General features: G+C 41.9%; 1 long non-coding RNA gene across 3 annotated transcripts in view; it reads left to right on the top strand.

Moving 5' to 3' along the window:
• The window catches only part of LOC137857896 (uncharacterized), a 193,512-nt gene extending 173,402 nt beyond the window's left edge, over positions 1-20,110 (top strand). For all 3 annotated transcript variants that reach the window (XR_011097361.1, XR_011097363.1, XR_011097362.1), the window contains one exon: positions 5,188-20,110. This is a non-coding gene — a long non-coding RNA (uncharacterized lncRNA). The remainder of the gene's footprint in view (positions 1-5,187) is intronic.
• The last annotated feature ends 28 nt before the right edge of the window (positions 20,111-20,138 follow it).

Genomic DNA, 20,138 nt, shown 5'->3' with positions numbered 1-20,138 from the left:
TACATTACTCTAACCTTACACTTCTTTTTCTTTGAAATGCTAACAGGAAATCCAATTAAGTACTGGATCTGCCTTTCATAAAGTGAGCATTACTGTTAACTTCAGTGCAGGTTGGACTGGACTGTAAACTTGCTTAGTTGTGAATGTGCATGAATTCCAAAAATGTGTGATTGATTAAAAATCAATGGGACATTGTGTTCTAGGTAGCCCAGGGCTTTTGAAAATCCCACTCCATATCTTGTCAATGAAATTAGTAGTCAAATCCGCCTTCACCAAATAACCACTTAGTACTTCTCTCCTTCTTATGTCCTCCATAAAAACTTACTGGCTTCCTGTTATGTCACATCTTACCTTAATTTCCAAGGTCTTTAGGATGAAAAAGATACCTTTATGGCAGGGAATATTTGGGGGCAAATTTAAGCTCAAATAGCACTTAGTCACATGGTCTGAACTTTTGGGTAGACCTGTGCGGTGTCAAGAGTTGGACTTGATGATCCTTAAGGGTCCCTTCCAACTCAGGATATTCTATGATTCTATGATTCTATAAATGCGTCTGTTTCAACAGGAGAGTCTTTTCTTTACATAATTCTCTTGAAGATGGCATTACAGGCATCTTTATTAACTTTGCCAGGTAATTCTAGTGTACTTCCCTAACTTTTCCCTTTTTTATCTGTGCATATGAGACTGTGACATTACAGCAAAAGCAGAGGTAGGGTCATTCAGGACCATATCGTGTTCTCAAATTCATGAACAAAATTCCTATTGAGGGATGCCTGCTTGCATAGGGAGAATGTGATGACTGTGCCAAGGAGTGACTGTCTCCACCCTATACAGCCACCAAAGGGGCAGTAGTAATACGCTGGTTTAAACTTCCAGAAATTACTGACTGGCTTTGATACTAAAAGTCTTGATGATGAAAATTCTGTTAATATGGAAACTTTTAGAGAAGTAGAAATGTCACCAAGTCACGGAGTATATCCTTCAGTCTAATGGGAGGTGATGATTGTAGATACTGGTCTGGAAATGACAAAGGAAACTCTGCAAGTGGTCTGTGGGGAGATGCTCGAATTCATTTCCAGAGTTGTAAAGTCAATGCCCCTCCATGATGCCTTCACAAGAATGAAGTGGATTCACATCACTAGAGCTTACTCTTCCTTTGAGGCTATTTGATTTCTGATTTATAAAGTGTTCAATGCATTTCGTCTGATGGGAGTTGATGTACTCTAAATACGAGACTTCATAAAAGTAAACGTAATGTTGTGGATATGGAATCTGAAAACCACTAATTCATAGGTAGGACCATATTTGCAGTCTATTGCTAGCAGATCATCATTAACTATTCTGCTGGCTAGATGTGCTTTAAATCAGATAGGTGATAAATCAGCCCAGCTACTTGGGAATTACAGTGCTTCTGTGCTGGCACTGCTAAGAAACATTGTTCTGTTATTTGCAAGTGCAGATCAATTGGAGGAATAAAAGTATTCTATACGATAAAAGACTGGAGTAGAAATAAAAAGTTAGGTCAGGCCCTGAAGACCGGAATTTGGAACCCTAAATCTGAATTTGAGAATATAAATAAAATATGATCTGAGGCCAGAGATGCTGAGCTCTATAACTGCCAGACCCTGTGAAAACTGGTCATCTCATTTGTCAGTGCAGGTTAGTTCCTGGCAAATCACCTCTTCATCAGGACAGTTCTGTAAAATATTGTGAGCATGAACATGCCTCCTAAGTGGAATAAAATTCATGCAGTCTTCCCTGAGAGAAAAGAAGCAGGAACTAACATTGCTCTGTTCTTTATTAAAACAGCTTCCATGCCACCACCATGATGTCCCAGCACATATGGAACTCCTAGGTGTTCACAAGGCCCATGAGCCTACCATTGTGCTCTAACCTGTTGTGATGAGATGAGAACCCAGTCACTTGTGCATTTGGCAGAAACATGAATGGGTCTGGAAAGAGTCACTGCAATCTGCCTAAAATCCCTTAGATCTTTTGTTCCTCCTCTTCCTCCTGCACCCCCACCCCAAGCAAGGGAAAAAATCAGCTGCCTCACAATCCTGCGAACATTGTTTCCAAAAATTTTGTTTCTGTGATGTAAAACCCAGCACACTCTCTGTGCCCTTGCAAACTGCTTGCAAGCATCAAGGTAAACATTTAAATGTCACTTAAGCATAGAAATAGGTAGGAGGCACATTAAAGAAACTTCATCTCCACTTCACGTCAACACCACTAAACACATTTTTACAACAGTGACTAAAACTGTCTAATAATATCATCAGTGGCAACTGGTCAGTTAAAATGTTTTTTAATTGTGACTTGAATGTGTTTATCAACCTCTTTTTGTGACATTAAAAAGACAGCAAGAGAAACACATGGAGACATTGTCCTCGAGGGAAAGGATTAATCATCAGTGAGTGAGCAGGCCTAAGCAGATGGTCAGCTAAGCTTTCCTGAAGTCATTTCTTCTATCCACCATTCAGTGTCACTGCCAGAAACGAGAAGTGTTATCTTGACATTGAACATCTTTATAATAAAATCACTAATTGGCGTCTAATACCAAAGGCTTTATAGCTGTAAAATTGCAGCAGAGGTAGCTAAGTGGTTGACTGGGTTTCATGTTAATAAATACTATCTGCAAAATCCTTCCTTAGCATAGTCAACATTGTGTTAGCATTGTGAGACCTCTCTGCAGATGATGGTGTGTTTCTTTTAGCTCGGTTCCAAACATAACAGTTGGGAGGTTTTTAACAGCAAAGCAGACAAACGTGTTGCTTCCATTGTGCTGTTTTACTTCATGTGTATGTAAAACTAACATCTTATAGGAGATGTTTGTTAGAATTTAGTTCTCAGATTTTTCTTGGGTTTTGGCAACCAGAGAGAGTCTGTCACAATAAATTATCACTTTTGGTGTTGGAAATATATTTTTTATGAAAGCTGAAAATGTGTCAGCCTTGGACATCCATGAAATTTGGTTTATTATGGTTTTCTTTTTCTTTGATCTTTCTCCTTTATTTGGAGAAAAATATTTCTTCCTGCACTAGCTGTCCACTTTAAAAAAAATGCAATCAAACCTAGGCTGGAAGGAGTTACTAATTACAACAGTTTTGTGAGTATAGCTATTGCTTTTCATTTGATTTGAACATGGGGGTCTTGTTTCTGTCCCCTATATTGGCAAATCTTTTCCTAAAATGGATGGTGAAAGTTGGACTTTGGCTTCACCACACCAAAGTCACTCTGGAATAATTCAGACACTGAATTACTCAGTAGCCCATCACCTGAGAGCAGCTCCACAGCGTCGGTGGTGCTTGACCACAAGTCAGCCAGTATGATGCTGCTGTGCCAGCAGTGGGCCTGATTCAAGGTTCACTTAAAGCAATGGAGAGGATCCTGTGGACAGGGATAGTTTTCAAACAGGGCTTTTGATGCTGTTACAGTGAAATTTGAAATTTGCAGAGAGGGTTAATGCCTGGAAAATTGCATAAATATGGTATGTCATAATATTATATGTCCCAAAATATTGGTAAAGGGTGTTTTTCCCAAAGATTAAAACATTAGTGAAGAAATAATGATTAACCTTTAAAATCAGATTGGCATTTCTTTTTTCTCCAAATGTAGAATTAATACGCATTTTTTAATCATTAGTGTAATTTTCAGGATGATACTTTTGTTCTTTTGGCTGTTGAACTGTTACGGCTGCTAGTAACCCTTCAAATTGTTTGCTTCATTCAAGCATTCTTTTTTGAATAATTCATTAGGCATTATTATCCAAGCGTGGAACACCTCATTTAGCACTGGTGATCTTTTCCTTATGTGTAGCTGACAGGCAATCAAAGTTTTTATCAGTGCAGAAAATTTGCAATTCAGAAATGTAGTTGCAGCAATTAGTAGCTATCAGGTAGCATAGGAAGGACAGCTTCATAAAAAGAGAGAGTTGAATGAGCTCAACTGATGTTAGCACAAAAGTAATGGATAAAACTAACCAGCTGTTTCTAAATTTACCAAATGGAACATTCCTTTTTCTCAGAGTAGAAGCTTTAATTAACTTTGTGTTATGTGTGGCTTCACAAAAGGAGAAGTGGCTAGGTGACAGAATATCCCTCTTTCATTGCCCTTCGCTTAATTTTGTAACTGTATTAAGATGCCCTGCCAATGTATGGCTTGCTTACTCTCACTGCAGGACCAGCTTCCAGGCTTTCTCTTTGCTCACCTTCCTACAGCAGAGTAATAAGTTTTTTAAAAATGCACAGCAGCTTCATTCCATCTCTCTCATTGATGCTGCAAATCCTGAGTTCTTTATGCTGCTGCGAAAAGCTCGCTGAAGTTTAGGCAGCTGAGGTGTTTCAGTGAACACTCTGAGTGAACTCCCAGTGTGGCTGGCTGTGGTGATTCTCAATCTGAGAATCCAAAGAAACATTTCTAGGAAACAAGACGAGAGAATGGGCTGTGGAAGCAGGAGAAAATAGTAAACTTCTAATTTCATATTGTAGTGAATATTCCAGCTCATCCTATATTACAGATCAGGGGATGTTTATAATGGCTTTCAACTTTCCACTTTCCCGAATGTGACTCAGACCTTACTGGGTCAGAGAGATGCATGAGTGAGACTTACCACTGGTGTGCTCGTTAGAGGCCTGGAGGAAACCCAGACAGTGGTCTCACTCCTGGGATGATTTATCTGTTGGTTTGTTTTCAGGACTTAACTTCAAATGAATGTTATCCTCGGGCTGCTAAGGGGACCCCAAGTACCCGTGTTCTCTTGGGTGCTTTAATTGCTTTGTGACTGAAAAAATGTCACAGCCTCATCACCTGCTCTTAGCATGCTTTAAAGTGAGTGCTCCCTGTTCTTTCCACGGACAAGAAAGAAAAGCCTGAAGAACCTTATTTGAAGGAGGCACTGGAACCCCAGCAGTTCTGCCTACAGCCCCAAACAGGGCAGCTGGCCACGGAGAGGAGCAGGCATGAGAAGACACCCCAGGGGCTACCCCTGAGCAACAGGCTGTGCAGCAGCGCTGGAGGCCTGGGGGGCAGAGCCCCCTCTCAGGTCCCTCACCTTCACTGCCCACTGCAGAGGCTGCAGCTGCCCAAGAGCATTCATTAGAAATCAAGTATGGGAAATCCTGTGGCTCCAGGGCTTCTGTCTTGTCTTACGTTGTGAAATTTCACCAAAGCTCTTTTCCTTTACAGTGCTACTTGGACCTTCAGTGCCCAAGTGAACATTCAGAGTGCAGAACAGCCGAATTGCTTCAAGAGCAAGAAGGTCGTCGGAGCAGGGCACTACATCAATTACTTCTGTATCACGATGATGGATACTGTGAAAACTGAGGGGAAATGCAGGGATTTTTTTGCGGTGCTATTTGGAAGCATTTAAAAACTCCTCTCTGTGTACTTACTGCTGGTCTGCTGTATTCAAGCAATGCTTTTAAACACCAGTATCCAGCTACACATGGGGACCGTGAACATTATTTTATCCATTGTGCTATCTGCTTCCTTTTAGTGAGATGAAACGATGCCATGTTTCACATACTGTTCCTTCCCATGACAGCAGCCACAGGGCTCAGGAAACTGCTCAGAGCAGCGTGGGCTGTCTCCAGCAAACGCTCCCATCTGGGGAGGCACTTGGGAAGCAGAGGGAGGCAGGTGTGCAGCTGCCAGCCCCCAATCCCCACGGGGAAAACTCTGCATTCCCAGCAAAAGGAACCTCCTGGCATGCTCTCCCATCTCAGGGGTCTGCTTGGCCTTTTGCTGACAGCATAATTTTTTTAAGGAGTCTCAGAGTCTGACATCTCTGTTTGCGACCCTTTTTTCCTAAGCAATATTAATAACTGCTGCGGGTCTGGCAGGTGCAACGTCCGCTAATTGTGTCTGCATCGCCAGGCCTTATCCTAACAGCCCTCTAACATCTGCATTCCTACCTGGGCAACGAAGAAACATCCATTTATCCTAGACAGAGTGCGCTGCTCACTCACCAGCTCTTGGCCAACAACTCCCCATCAAGAAGAAACATATAGTTAGGAAATTTGCCTGAGCCATCATAGACCTGGAAAAACTCACTGGCGTGTCTGATGGAACTGAATAGAATTTACCAGTTTGAGTTATGGCTTACATCACAAGCACACCTGAAGTACCTTTCTAAGATGAACCAAGAGACATCTTCCTTGAAGAGGTAGCAATAGTTGCTATCCACTTGTCTGACATGGCCATGCTCACCGAGGGGGTAGAAGACAACACGGTGGGAATCCACAGTGAGCAGACACTGAGCCAGGTGGAGGTAAGTCTGGGCTGATGAGCTGCTGTATGGGTGAACTTCCCATCCCTCGCAGGCCAGTGAAGCGTGCCTAATGTGACACTGCTTACTCATCCCTGGTGCTGGGTACTTACTCCCTTGCTTTTTGTGAAATGAAATGAGATTCTGAGAGCACGTTTTCTTTGTGAAAAACAAACAAACAAACAAACAAAAAACCTCCCTGTGGTCTCTACCACAACTAGCCACTAAATTAAGTAGCCATTTGAAATATTAATATATTAATTACAGATAATCGGTACTAGATTTGTCTCCCTACTGGTTCTCTCTACCAGCAAATGCTGAAAAGCTTCTGAAATCTCATGTTATTCTTGATGTCACAAGTATATGGATTTTAAAGTCAGGAAAAGCTACAGAATCTTCAGGAAAGTAGACAGATAAATCTCATAGTTGACAATCTTGAGATTTTTCTTACCCAAGACTTAAAATTCTCATCACTTGCATTTAAATGAGGTAGTATAGATCATTTGGATTGTGAACTAATGAGTGTTGTAAGACTGAAAGGAATTGACCTCCTGAGCACCCTGGTTTTGCTGAAGAATGAAGTTAGACCTGAAGTATAGCTCCTAGGTCTTTTGTTTTTTGTTTGTTTTACTATTTTTCTTTGTCATTAATGAAACCAATATGACGTAACAAAATTGAGATTCGATAGTGAAACACAAGAGTGAAGGAGAATTTATATGTATAACCACACCATAACAATTGGGTCTTTTTCTTTTAATTCTGTTTCAGTTGCTACACAAGTTCCCAGGTTAGAGGTAAATATTTTATGACATGTCAGAACTCAGCTTGATGCTTTTTCAGAGCTGTATAGAACAGGTTCCAGCTCTAAAATGTCTCCAGCCAAAAGCCTGAGATCTGATCTCAATCAGGCCATGAGCCTTGGATCTTGAAAATTAGCAGGAAAACCTGCAGGAACGGGTGAGATTTCTTTTTGAGATTTCTAGTGCCCCCAGACATTTACTGGAAATAATTCGAAAACTTTCTAGTTTCTCGGAGGAAAAGTTTTCTAGCAAATAAAGTTAGAACATTTCTGAGCTGTCAATCTTATTTCTGATTCACACATTCACACTGAGTCAAGTAATTCCTTATGTTTAAGCTCAGGCCCTAGTCCAGCTCTTCGAACAGTGAGTGCTGCACAACCTCACAGCCCCTCATGCTTGCTAATGCTATCCCAAATCTCTTGGAAAAGGGCAAAGTGATTCTTGGGTCTGTCCTAGGGTGTATAGTCCTAAATCTGTACTTCTGAAGTATGAAGCCCCCACTGCAAGGTGGCAGTTGTAAGTGCCAATAGGTTGTGTTTTGTTGTTTTTGTTTTCTGAAACTCTCCGCTTCCTCTTTCTTTGGTGGAGGAAGTGGTTGTGTGCAAGTATTAGTCAACATATCTCTGTTTATTATTGTTATTATTTTGGCAGAGGTTGGTCTGGATTTCACTCCCACCTGGGTGTGGAGATGTCAGTCCGATGATTTGTCCTCTGAAACTGAACCAAACCCTCTGATAAATGCTACAGCTATGGGGAAGAAGTTCCCTGGCTGGTCAGAAGTTTTGGAGAAGTTTAACTCAGGTGAATCTGCTGGCCAAGAAGTGCAGTGCACTTCTCCTAAGTTTTTCTGACAATTAAGAAGAGGCCCTGTTCACTGAGGTCATCCCTGAACAAGCAGAGGATGAGAGCAAAACCACCAAATGCTTGCTTCCCCAAAACTACTGTGTAAACATTCCCACGCCCAAGACATACCTTTCCATCTGGTCTCACGTTTTTTTTTTCTAAGGGCGGTTTCTTTCTTCTCTAATTATTTTTTCACAAATCAAAGGAAGACATTATACAGTCAGAGAGCATTAATCACCTTACATAACTTCACAGTAGTGAAAAGTAAAGACAACACACAATAAGTAATAAAACAAATAAGGTTTGATGATGTGTGTGTGGAAAGAACTGCAAGGCAGAGAAATTGCTCTGGATGTGTCACCGCTTTCTCAGGTGTATCATGGAAGTATAAGGGAAGCCCTCTCACCTCAATGTTGTCTGAAGCACCTGAGATGTAATCCATCTAAAATCTAGCAGAACAACCATTTATATATCACTAGAAATGTATTGCTTTGTACATAAAGATTTGAGAGGTAAATGAAGCAGGGAAAAGCAGTAAAAAGTCTTTAAGAAATGAACTGCTAAGCACATGCTTCCCACCCAGCATGGCTTTCATGCCAACAGCACTTTTAATAAGACTTCACTGGAACACAGGAGCAGCCATAAAGGTTCAGAGCAAGGCTTATCTCAGCATCCTGTCTCCAGCAGTGGCCCTAACAAGTGCCTGGGGTAGAGTAGGAGCAGGGTATGCATATATGATGCTTCTACTTGACATTACTTTCCTCCTGGAGACTGGTTTTGATTCAAGTGCTCCCCCGAGTCTAATGCAATTTGTCTAAGTGCTCTCAATAGGGCTCTTTCAAGTTCTTGTTCATTCTGCTCTTAAATATATGTAAACTTTCTAAACCCACAACATCTGCTGGCAAGGAGATCCATAGGATGAGCAGAAACTTTTCTCTCTTTTGGAAAAACAAAACAACACAAAACAAAATTCAAGCTGTCTGGAGACTTCCTTTGATAACTTCTGAAAGAAGAATTGTTGTGAACAGTTTCAATAGGACACCTAACTCTTAACTGACAAACAATATTGCAAAAATCACACAGGGTTTCTTTTTTTCATTTCATTTCAGTATTGATACATCACCAAATATATATCCTTAGGTTTCACCTGTGTCTTGAATGAGAAACGTCAATGGATTCCAGACATGTTAGTAGCTCACTAAATATTAGTAGCGTTATTATAAAACACCCAGATTACTGGTGGGTCTAGATACACATTTTAAAGAAGGCCCACTCCCTTTTGAAATTGCCTGTCATTTGAATACAACATTTTTGGCGAGTGCCTGGTTAGGCCTTCAGCAGGCAGTATATGGCAATAGGTCTTCATCAGCAAGTGTGATGAAGTTAGTGCTGTTCAGCCAGAGACAGGAGCTCGTGGCTCCTGAAACCCAATTAACTGAAAATATGCCTTGCGCATTGCTAATAAGGGAGGGAAATGGTGCCACTAGACACTGGCCTCAGCTCCCTAGCTGGGAGTGTGTTGGGAGGCGCAGACAAATTTGTTGGTGCTTCACAGTGACGAAGGCAAATAAGGTTATTGAGTTGGTGGTCTGTGAAAAACGAATAGAACTAGATTTGGTCCAGAAGTTAGAACAACACATGGATGAAACATTTTAGGTGCTGATACAAAACACGTTTAGCTTTGTATTTATTTTTTGTATATAAAACAAATTGTAGATCTTCCATATGTGATTGTGCTCACCTGTTTTGCTTCACATTCAAGGAGCTTCGTGAAGAATTAAGGAGTGTGACCATGATTCTTACTGAGACAAGAGTAAGTGCCTTGTCATTGAGCAATCTAATTATTAACTTGCAATTGTATTAGAATATTCCCACATATTCAAATTAATAGGGGTTTATAAAACTTCCTGTTGTAGCCATGTATTTGTAGCATTTGCCTCCAAAGTGCTATCAATAGCTCTTCCCTTGCTCTGTTATTTGGTGCTTTGATTAGAGCAGGACAAATGCTCCAGCAAGTGTCAAGCCTTACTGCTTCTCTGCTCTTTTTGGAACTACTGTGAAATTGGTCCTAATGCTAAAGAGAGAGCACAACACACTAAACCACAGGCATGTAGGAACAGCACAATGTGTTGTCAGCTATGGGAAAGACAGAAAGCCTATTTTCAAAACCTTGTGAATAGGTTAATGCTGTTGCTAGGAAAAGATTTGCCCTTTTACACATCTGAAGGAAGGTAATGTTGACAGTAAGGAGTAGAGGACTAGCAAGATTTTAAGTTTTTGTGTGACTTTTATTTCTGAGAAAGAAAGGGCATTGGCAACAACAGCTGCCTGTAGCACAGCTTTCCCTCCTATTTTTTTTTTTTTTTACACTTGACTTCTAATATGGATTCCAGGCATGATTCAGCAAACAGGGTGAAGAAGATTTTTACAGACATGGACTGGCACAGTATTAGATAAAAAGAAAAAAAAAAAAAAAGGAAAACAAAACAAAAGAAAAAACTCTGGAATAGTATAATGGGCTTTCTTTATCCAATGCATATAAAATATGGATCTAAACAAACACGCATAAACCTTAATTTAGAGGAGTTTTATTGGGTTTTATTGGGCTCTTGTTTTAAGTGCAGAGACGTTTGCTGGGAAGGCAGATATGGTGTAATGAGGCTCGCTGGGCTAACTCAGGGAGGCTCCAAACTCACCTCTAGGCTCAAAATGAAAATTACAAAATCACTAATGCGCATTATCTGGAGGTTCATTTTGCTGTTATTTGAGTACATGACCAAGAAACAGAGAATGATTTTTGTGATCAAGAAATGCCAGAAATGGCACTGACAGCTGCAGTACTTTTTGCCTCTATCTTAAACGCTCCCTTTCTAAATCTGGGACAACATTTTTAAACATGAGAAACAGATTTTTAAAGACAACACTAAAACCTCAGGAGTTCATCTAGCTTATCCTCATGCCTCAAGAAAAGACAATCCTTTCTAAACTGTGTATGCTATATTGAAACACGTGTTTACACAAACTATTCACCTTAGGTGGGCAACTATGAGCGTCCTGTTATGTACTAAAATTGAATGCACACTGGGCAAACGTAAGTACATAAAGATGGGGGAAAAAAGAAAAACACAAAAGAAGGAAAGGAAAGGAAGGAAGGAAGAGAGAGAGAGAGAGAGAGAGAGAGAGAGAGAGAAGGAGAGAAAGAAAGAAAGAAAGAAAGAAAGAAAGAAAGAAAGAAAGAAAGAAAGAAAGAAAGAAAGAAAGAAAGAAAGAAAGAAAGAAAAGAAAGAAAGAAAGAAAGAAAGAAAGAAAGAAAGAAAGAAAGAAAGAAAGAAAGAAAGAAAGAAAGAAAGGAAAGAAAGAAAGAAAGAAAGAAAGAAAGAAAGAAAGAAAGAAAGAAAGAAAGAAAGAAAGAAAGAAAGAAAGAAAGAAAGAAACTTCTGATGTAGAAACTTGATCAGCGTAAGAGTGACAGATTATTTTTTTCAGCCGGTTCTGAGACTTGGTAGCTCTTATATTTTAGCATATGATTAGAACAGCTTACATTTGGATATTGTTGAAATCTAATGGGCAGTGGATAATCTTCAGCAATTTAAGTGAGAATTGAAATGATGAACGGCTCCTTTTGTTGAAATGGTAGCACTGTGTTCCGTGTTACTGGTAGAAAGAATTTATACAGCTGATGAGAGCAATACCATATTGACAGCAACATTAGAAAGAAGCCTGTAAATTATGGATGGCAGAACAGACCTTCATAAAGCAGCGTTTTTCTTTTTATAGATTTAAATCTCCAGAAGCTTGAGCCCAGTGGCCATACTTTCTCCTCATCAACTATAGTAATCAAAGACTTTTCCTATCTACTTCAAAAAAACAGCAACAACAAACAAAAAAACAAAAATTTAAAATGGCAAGGTCAGTCTGGGCATTTTTCAGTACCAGGTACATCCTCTGATGGTCTAGGAGATCCCAAATTTATTCATTTTTTTTCATCTGGAACTGGCAAAGAAGCAGTAGAGGAGGGACTTAGAGAGAATGAAGAGCGCTGGTGATGTGCACAGGGATGTGAATGTAGCTACCATTTCCACACTAAAGTTTTAATAATGCTTTCATTTTCTCTTAAGATTGTCAGAAATGGAGACTCATCCCTTGTGATCCCTGTGTTAATTGTGCTGTTTATGATAATAACTTTCTTGATTATTTTGGATGATTTGAGTTCTGAGACTTTTCTCATATATATGTGAGTGCATCTGCATGTTTTAAGATATGAAAATTGCTCTGGTGTATTCTTGTTAAATTGCATGGTAATAACTATAACAATATCCCACATAAATTATGACTGTGGAGACTTACCTACTTGTCCGTGCCTCAGCTAATTATATTTCACCCCCATTCACTTTTTTCATGCTGTCGCTTCGGATGTGTATTTTTTGGTTCTCTAGCTCTGCAGTAGCTATAGCACGTTCCCTCATAGCAGAGTGGGTTACAGTTACAGGGGGAAGACTTGCTGGAGTAAGTGAACTGAAGTGAAAGACATTTTAGTCTCTTGACACACTATCCTCAAGTAATTGTATAGTAAGCACTATATTTTTATGAATAAGTATTTCCAACGTATAGTTCAAATGCCCCAAACCGGGCATATCTGGGGAAAGCTTTGGTGCAGAGGCAGTCTGGTACAGGCCAGACTCATTGCCTCCTTGTTTTGCAGGGCCAGGCGTGCATGAGTGTAAAGCCCAGTGTGAGATCCGTGCTCTCTGGACTGTGCATGGGGTGGAACAGGCTGCCCAGAAGGGCAAATCCTAAAACCTGCATTGCCCCTATTGAGGTCCTGGCAGTAAGCAGCTGAACCACACGGGCTGGGATCCTGCTCAGACTTGAGAGCTTAGCTGTCCAGGTCTGCACTTTTAAAATACATCAGCTTATTAAGCTTCATATTGAAGACTCTTGATACAAGAGCACTTACCCAGGAAGTGACTAACATGAATTCAAGTCCTTCCTCCATCCAGAAACATCCGAACTGTTACCCCCAGGATGGCCACCAAACTGAGGGACCGCTGAACTTCTATTTATTTTTAAAAGCAATTTACCCTTGAAAGGAACATTCTTCTAGACAACATTTGGCTCCATTTTTTTATTTATTTTTTTTGGGGTGGGTGGATGTGTTCAGAGAGCAGCCTTGCTTGGTAGAGCAGCTCTGTGGGAAACGGCAGGGCTGGCCACACATCTTCTGAGGCCTCAGAGAAGATGAGGTTACGTTTTCCCCTGTGCCCATGCCTTCTGGTTTGTGTTGACCCAGAGGAGCAGTGCTGTTATTCAGAGACATCGTTACTGAAAAGCTATTTTTGAATAAGTTTTTTTTTTAACATTCTAGAAGGTGCCATGATACCAATGTGCAGTAAGTTGCATAGCGAGCTGTTAGCATGATAAGAAATATAAGTACCTTCACTGTGCATGCCTCACTTCACCACTTAGATTTCTGCCATTTCCATTTTTCCCTTTCCGAAGCATTTATAGCTCTCTGTTATATCCCATTTTATATTGCGTATCCTTCTCTCAGAAGTAATGAGAAAAAATTAAAACTCCTCAACAGGAGGAGGATTTTGTTTGTCAAAACATTTCTCAGCTTGATAAACAATGAGGTATTTCAGTCGAATTTAAAGCCTCAATTTCCCAAAATTTTGCCAGTTCTCCTGGTGACATTGTTACTGTATTAACCTTTCTATTCTCTCTCTGGCTTCTTATACTGTCAGATATTATCAGAGTCGCTAAGCATCTCACGCATAAAATCAATAGCAAAAGTAAAATCTCTACAGGGGTTCATAGTCTCTGGCAATGCTCCCTTTTCACTGGTAAAATTTTTGCTTGAGTCAGGGCTTTTTGTTTGATTCGAGGAGCAGAGAGGGGAGCTGCTAAGGAATGAATGTGATATTCGAATAGCGTGAGCTTCACCCATGACAAAAAGGACATCCCGGCGGCACACCCTGAAGGCACCCCAGGGTGTCCCCGTGCCCTGTGGGGTGGGTGTCTGCGTACCCACAGCCCGAGGTGACGTGGCCAGCCCCAGGCTCAGGTGGGAGCAGTGCCTGCAGCTGGGCTGGGTGGCCCAGCCCCGAGGCAGTCAGTGTAACCCTCTGCTCGAACCATTGCCTACGTCTGGCTTCCACACCTTCCCCTGAAATGCTGGATTTCGGTTGCATTGGGCACTTCTCTTTGTTTCGAATCCCCTCTCAGCTGTCTGTTGAAGCACTTCGTGTCTCGATTTGCCTCCTCCACACCTCTTTGCCATGTTTCTCCCCTCAGGAGTCTCTTTTTCAGAATAAATAGATGCTGTTTAGCTTCTCCTCATATGGAAGCACTTCCATACTTCAGATCATCCTCATCTCTCTTGTCAAAAACCTATTGCTACCCCCTTTTTTACATGGAGAGACCAGGAGTGCAATGAATTACCTCAGAATGGATGCACCAAGGTTTTAAGAAGTGGCATAATGATGTTTTCTGTTTCTCATATAATGTTTTCATTTTTCCTTGAGCAGGGACACTGATGAACCTCACCTTAATAATGTCACCAATGTCACTGTAGAGTTTTCTTTTGTATTGTCATTCAGGTTGCATTTTAGAAAGGAAGAAGTATTTTTAGTAACACGTGAAGCATAAAAGCAGGTGCTGCATCTTTCAGTTTCACAGTTTAACCCAAATGGCTTTCTGTGTCATTAGCTTCATGCAGTCCTGCTGAAAAGAACTATAAACTACGATCTAAGCTAGTTTTTTTCCACATAAAATTTCCAGCAGCAGCATATGTGCTTGTCATGTAGCTGGGGCCGATCCAAACCGTGCCCAAGTGCTCTGGATCGGGTCGTGCCCACGGTTCCCCTGCAGTGCTGTGCTCGTGAGGAGAGCAGCCTGAGGGCTCCTGGTTATTCCCTGATGTTTGCCAGCCCCCTCCAGCAGTGTCAGCACGGTGGAGTTTGCAAGCAGCAGTAGGTCTCAGGGTGGTGCCGACTTGCTGCTGGTGGCAGGTATCTGTGTGGAGGCTCCTGTCGCGGTGATGGTGTCCACTGAGGTGTGAGCTGACACCAGCACCCATTTCTCATGCAGTCACTCCCATAAAACAAGCTCCATTGCAGATGCAATTTCCAACAACAACACTGATTTAGAATACCTCAAATTTTGGTGATCCAACCTAAAAGGAAACTGATTTTACAGACATCGCGGGCTCTTCACCCCTTGAAAACAAGTGTTAGCTGTGTCAGCTTGGGGCAAACTTGGGGCTGCTCTTCTGATGCTGGGGACAGCTGCCCCTCTGGCTAGGGCAGCAGCTACTGGTATTTGCTCTTTTATTGCTAGGGCCAGAGCAGGCGTACTTCAGACAGATCAGAAAAATTGAGACATCAGTTTGTACTGCTGATTGGCAGGTTTTGCTTTTGCAATACATGCGTTAATTCCAGGAGAATATTTCTGTGGTTCCTCGGGATGTTTTACAAGCAGTTACCTCTGATTGATTTCCTTGCTTTCCCACTAACTTGCACAAGAAAAGTGTAGCACATGCTGATGCTACAAAGTTTGAACTTGGGTTTGCAATAGCAGTGTTCATTCACCATTATTTTGTTGAAGCAATGTAAAAAGACGAGGCTTAATTTGTGAAATGGGCCATCTGCTCCGTACAAACCACGTAATAGAATGCACAACTATTTCAATTAATATAGTAAAGTATCTTTAAGCAATAGGGAGTGTTGTGGGTGTTTTTTTTTTTTTGTATTTCTGACTGCAGAAGATGTCATCATCCTTTGCTCTAATTATTCTTGATTTTACCTCCTCATATTTTCATTTAAAGAAAAGGAATGACAACTTGTCTCACTGGGAGCAAAGTTTTCTCATTGATGGATCAGTAATAATTAGACAAAATGGTACTGCAAACTCCAGCAGACAGGATATCTCCATTACAGAGAGTTATGTTGTCATTCCTTTGACCATCCTCCCATCAATCCATCCATCAACAAATTAAAGTTGGCTAAAGAGCCACTTATCTTGAATGCTTTTCACTGTGATTGCCATCAATCTAGATAAATAAATATTTTCCCTAGGCAGAGTTTACATATTTAACCATGTTTAGGAGACAGTTCCCTTGCTACTGATATATCCAGCAAATTGCACATGCTTTTGCTCTGTTTCCTGATTCACCTCACCCACACATTACACCTTCATCAAACGAACCCTCCTCCCTCTGCCTCCATTTGGCTCGTATTTAAAGATCGGACAACTAGGATGAAGTTGCATTAAAACTGGCAGTCTAAAAAAAGTCTAGAAATTGATTTTATTCCATTAGGTTGGAAAAAAGCCTAGAGCTCTATGCAAGACGTGCACCAATAATGCATCAAATATTTAAGTGAAATCAAAAATAAAAGGCAAAGCTTTCTCAACAAGCCTGCTTTGAGGAATATGGCCACGCTACTGCATCTGACTTTCATAATTTAAACCATGATACCATAAATGACTCTGAGGCTTCATGATGAACATAAACAATGATATGAGCAGAATTATATATGCTATCTAATAAATATGTATGTGCCAGTGAATACACTGTTAAAGATATTACTTTATCCCTATTATTTATTTTTCACTTAATTGATACATAGAGCGGTTCACACTCTGCCTGCTGCCTATCAGACACACGCAAAGGAACAGCGGTCTTACTTATTAGCATTAATGTATGCCTGGTGCTTTTCAAAAGACACTCACATGCACACATGCGCGTAGAAGGGGTGAAATTCCCCTCCTCCTGAAGTCAATAGGCTACTTACCATGGCTGTCAGTAATGATGGGGGCTGTTCCTAAAGCTACCCGTTAGTAAATCAAAATATGACTGAGAACAAATGCGCTGCTGTGGGCAAAGCTCGAGAGTTGTTAGGGGAGCATGAGAGGAATAATAACCTGATATTTCCTGTTGATCATTAAGGACAACTTGTCTTTCCTTCTCTGATACCTGGCAAATGTGACAGCTGGAACTGGCCAAGGGCTGACGGGCTCAGCTTTCAGGTTGCTGTTGTGTGGGCAGGACCCGAGCCATGAGAGCAATGCATATCTGCAACACAGTTGGCATTGAACAGCTTCCTGGTTGCAGGCTTTGCCCCGTGATGCAATCAAAACAGAAACAAGAGAAGATGGGACTTGCAAATCATGGCTTATCCCGAGCACAGAAGCATCTCTGAAACTGCCCTGCCAGACGTTGGTGCACACCCTGCTCCCCTGCTTGCTCCTCACACCCCGTGGGTGCTCGTTCAGCCTGGTGATGCTCCGTGGGGAATCACTGGGGAGGCCGCGTGCTCCCTGATCAGCGCAAGTGGCTCCTGCTGCCCAGCAGGCAGGTCACTGCCACCATGCCTGCAGCGTACTGCCAGCAGGTTTGCATTTCCCAAAGGCAGGAGGTGGCACGGCTGGGCCATAAAAGTCATCACGGCCAGAGTGATGGAAGAGGACAACTCAGTGAGGGCTCCTTCCCTGTCGGCTGCGACCAAGCAGACGTGGCAAGTAAATAGCATAACCTGTCCTTACACCTGTCTCTCCTCCTGTTTGCACGACCTCAAGGCAGAGGTTTGCTGTGACATAATGAAAAAGATGCAACTTCTCCACCCTTTTAATAGGTGCAGTAAGTTAGAGGCATCTTCCTGTCCTCTGCCATTGTAAATCTGTCCCGCATGTATGGGAGAGGGATGAGATGCTGCCCGGGGCTTGGCTCCTGCTGCCTGCCCAGATGCTGAATCTCAGCCACATCTTCAGTGCTGATATCCTGACCAAGCTCTTCAGGTGCCAGCGTGGATGGCTTCGTACTTGTTGCTGAAGGAGACCTCAGCAGAAGTCGAAGGTGGGTAAGATGGCTGAGCCGATGGCGCAGGAGTGGCCTCCATCTCTTAGTGCTTGATTTCCTCATCTTAGCCCTGCATAAACACTACTTCTTTGCATTTATTTATACTCAAGTTTAAGTGCCTGTGCAAATTATAGCACAGACAGCCAGAACAGAAATGAGGCATTTAAATGGTAAATAAACAGTGCCTGTGCATGCTGGTGCTTTTATAAATAATACCCCCTTTTAAGCCTTATTCTCTGCCATACAGGAATGTCACTTTTCAGAACATCTGAACCCACAAACATCACACATCAGTCTCTCTCTATGCTTATTTAAAGAGCATATCAAACTATTTCTGCAAGCCAAAAGGACTAAATTATCCATGAATTCTAGATAACCATCCTTAACCCAGAAAATGTCAACAGTTTTCTATAATAATTGTCCCAGCCGCAGCAGCTATGACGTTTGGAGTGCCTCTCATAGGAGGTGGGCGAGCCATACACGTCTGGGAGAGCTCTCAGCTCTGAGCATGTTGTGTGTTCGTACCCTGTTACATATGGTGCTCTGCACGTATCTGTCTGCCCCTGTGACTGTGTGGTGCCTTTGCTGCCTCCACTGTGTTGTGTTGTACCTCGAAGGGTAAGATTTGAAGCTCCTACCCTTATTGCTCCATTTATTGCCACGTAACAAGTCCTGTAGCAGTTCTTGGCTGGCCTTTGCTGCTGTTCACTAGAATGCAAAGCAAATAAAGCCTTCTCCCTTGCTTTCTCCTTTAACTCCTGGACTTCTTTCTGTGAGTTCTGGATTTAGAGCCACCTTCCTGATGTATTTTTATTGTAGTGCTTACAATGAAGACTTACATACTTCTACCAAATTCTTCCTGATTCAGTAACTACTGCCCACACCTGCCTACCAGGAGACATCACCCAGATGCATGGCAGTGAAGATACAGGTGGTTCCCTTGCACATTCTCGCCTATTTCAGGGCGTGCAGCTTCAAACAGCAAACCTCCATGGATGAATTACAGACTGATGAGGAAGCACTGACCTTACAGAAAGGCGTTCCTCATCCTTGGATGCAGAGCACAGAGAATGCCATCACCCAGTGCATGGATGGAGCTGCATTGGCTCTGAAGTACGTGCTAAACCTTCCCTGAAGTTAGCATCAAAGGAAAGCACGTTTATGGCACATGTGCAAGTGGGAAGGAAAACCAACACAGCCCAACTGCCCTCTGTGCACCTCATGCCAATGCCCAGTCTTCTCAGGAGCCTGAGCGTGGGTGGGAATGGACGTGGAGGTGGAAACAACCATGGGCCCTGCTGGGCGCTGCTCCAAGCATGCTGGGGAGGTGCTTGCGGGGTGGCACGGGGAGGCTGGCATTGCTCTGGACCATGCAGCACACGTCCAGCAGCTGAATAGCATTGTCCCTGTCTGAACCTGTCAGCTTGCCAAACGCTGGGTTGCTCTAAAATCTTAACGGCCATAAGGGAAGTGCAGATTGCAAATTCTTTGCAGCATGAGTGTATGCGGTCTTTTTTGTCGAATCCTCAGAATGTGGTGGTGGGTTTATTGTAGATGCTGTTTTGCCATAAGACTGTAAGATGCAGAACTGAGAAAAAAAAAATTGAATAGTGGGTGAAAAGGACTGAGGCAAAACACATGAGTGTTATCCAGTCTCCTCCTAATGTGGTCTCTCAGAGTGGATAATAATATAAACATTCATCCATTAGAAAAAAACTACCCTTTACTGCCCCCCATTAAATACATTGGCAGTCCTATTAAAATACAAGTCAGATTTGTGTTTAATGATCTTGAAAGGAAAGTAATTGCTTGAGTATTACCATTCAAATGTTCTTGCAGCAGCATATAATATTTACAGTCTGAGCGCCACTTCTGAGTGCTGCACGGCGCTGAAGATTGCCCAGCCTCTTCAGGGGAAGAGCCTGCGTAGTGGTGAACTCTGGTACAGAAATGATATGCTAGCTGAGCCTGTGAGAAACAGCTAAGCAATGGGCTGCGTAATTTTTCAATTTTACTAAGCTCTTTAAAGAAAAGCCTTCAAAAACCCTGTACCTACTGCAAAGGCAGGGCTTGAGCGCTGCCAGTGCTTGCTCAGGTGAGGAGCTCTGGTGTTGCTCCCCTGAGCAAGCTCCTTGTTTCATGACCATTTTGTGCCAGCATCAGACACAAAGTCATGCTGAGAACTGTGATATTTTGCTATACCATTTTAACCCCTGACAGTATCTTACAAGGTGAAAACATCAGAGATGGTTGTATTCAACTACGGTGTATATTTTTTGTGGGAATATCCTCAAACCAAAGCTCATTTTGTCAGAGGAAGAGTGGAATGTGAAAGATTAAAAATATATATATATAAAATAAAAAGAGGAAA

This window comes from Anas acuta, chromosome 5 (assembly GCF_963932015.1).
Source record: "Anas acuta chromosome 5, bAnaAcu1.1, whole genome shotgun sequence".
NCBI classification, from domain to species: Eukaryota; Metazoa; Chordata; class Aves; order Anseriformes; family Anatidae; genus Anas; species Anas acuta.
This window is presented reverse-complemented; position numbering and strand designations above follow the sequence as displayed.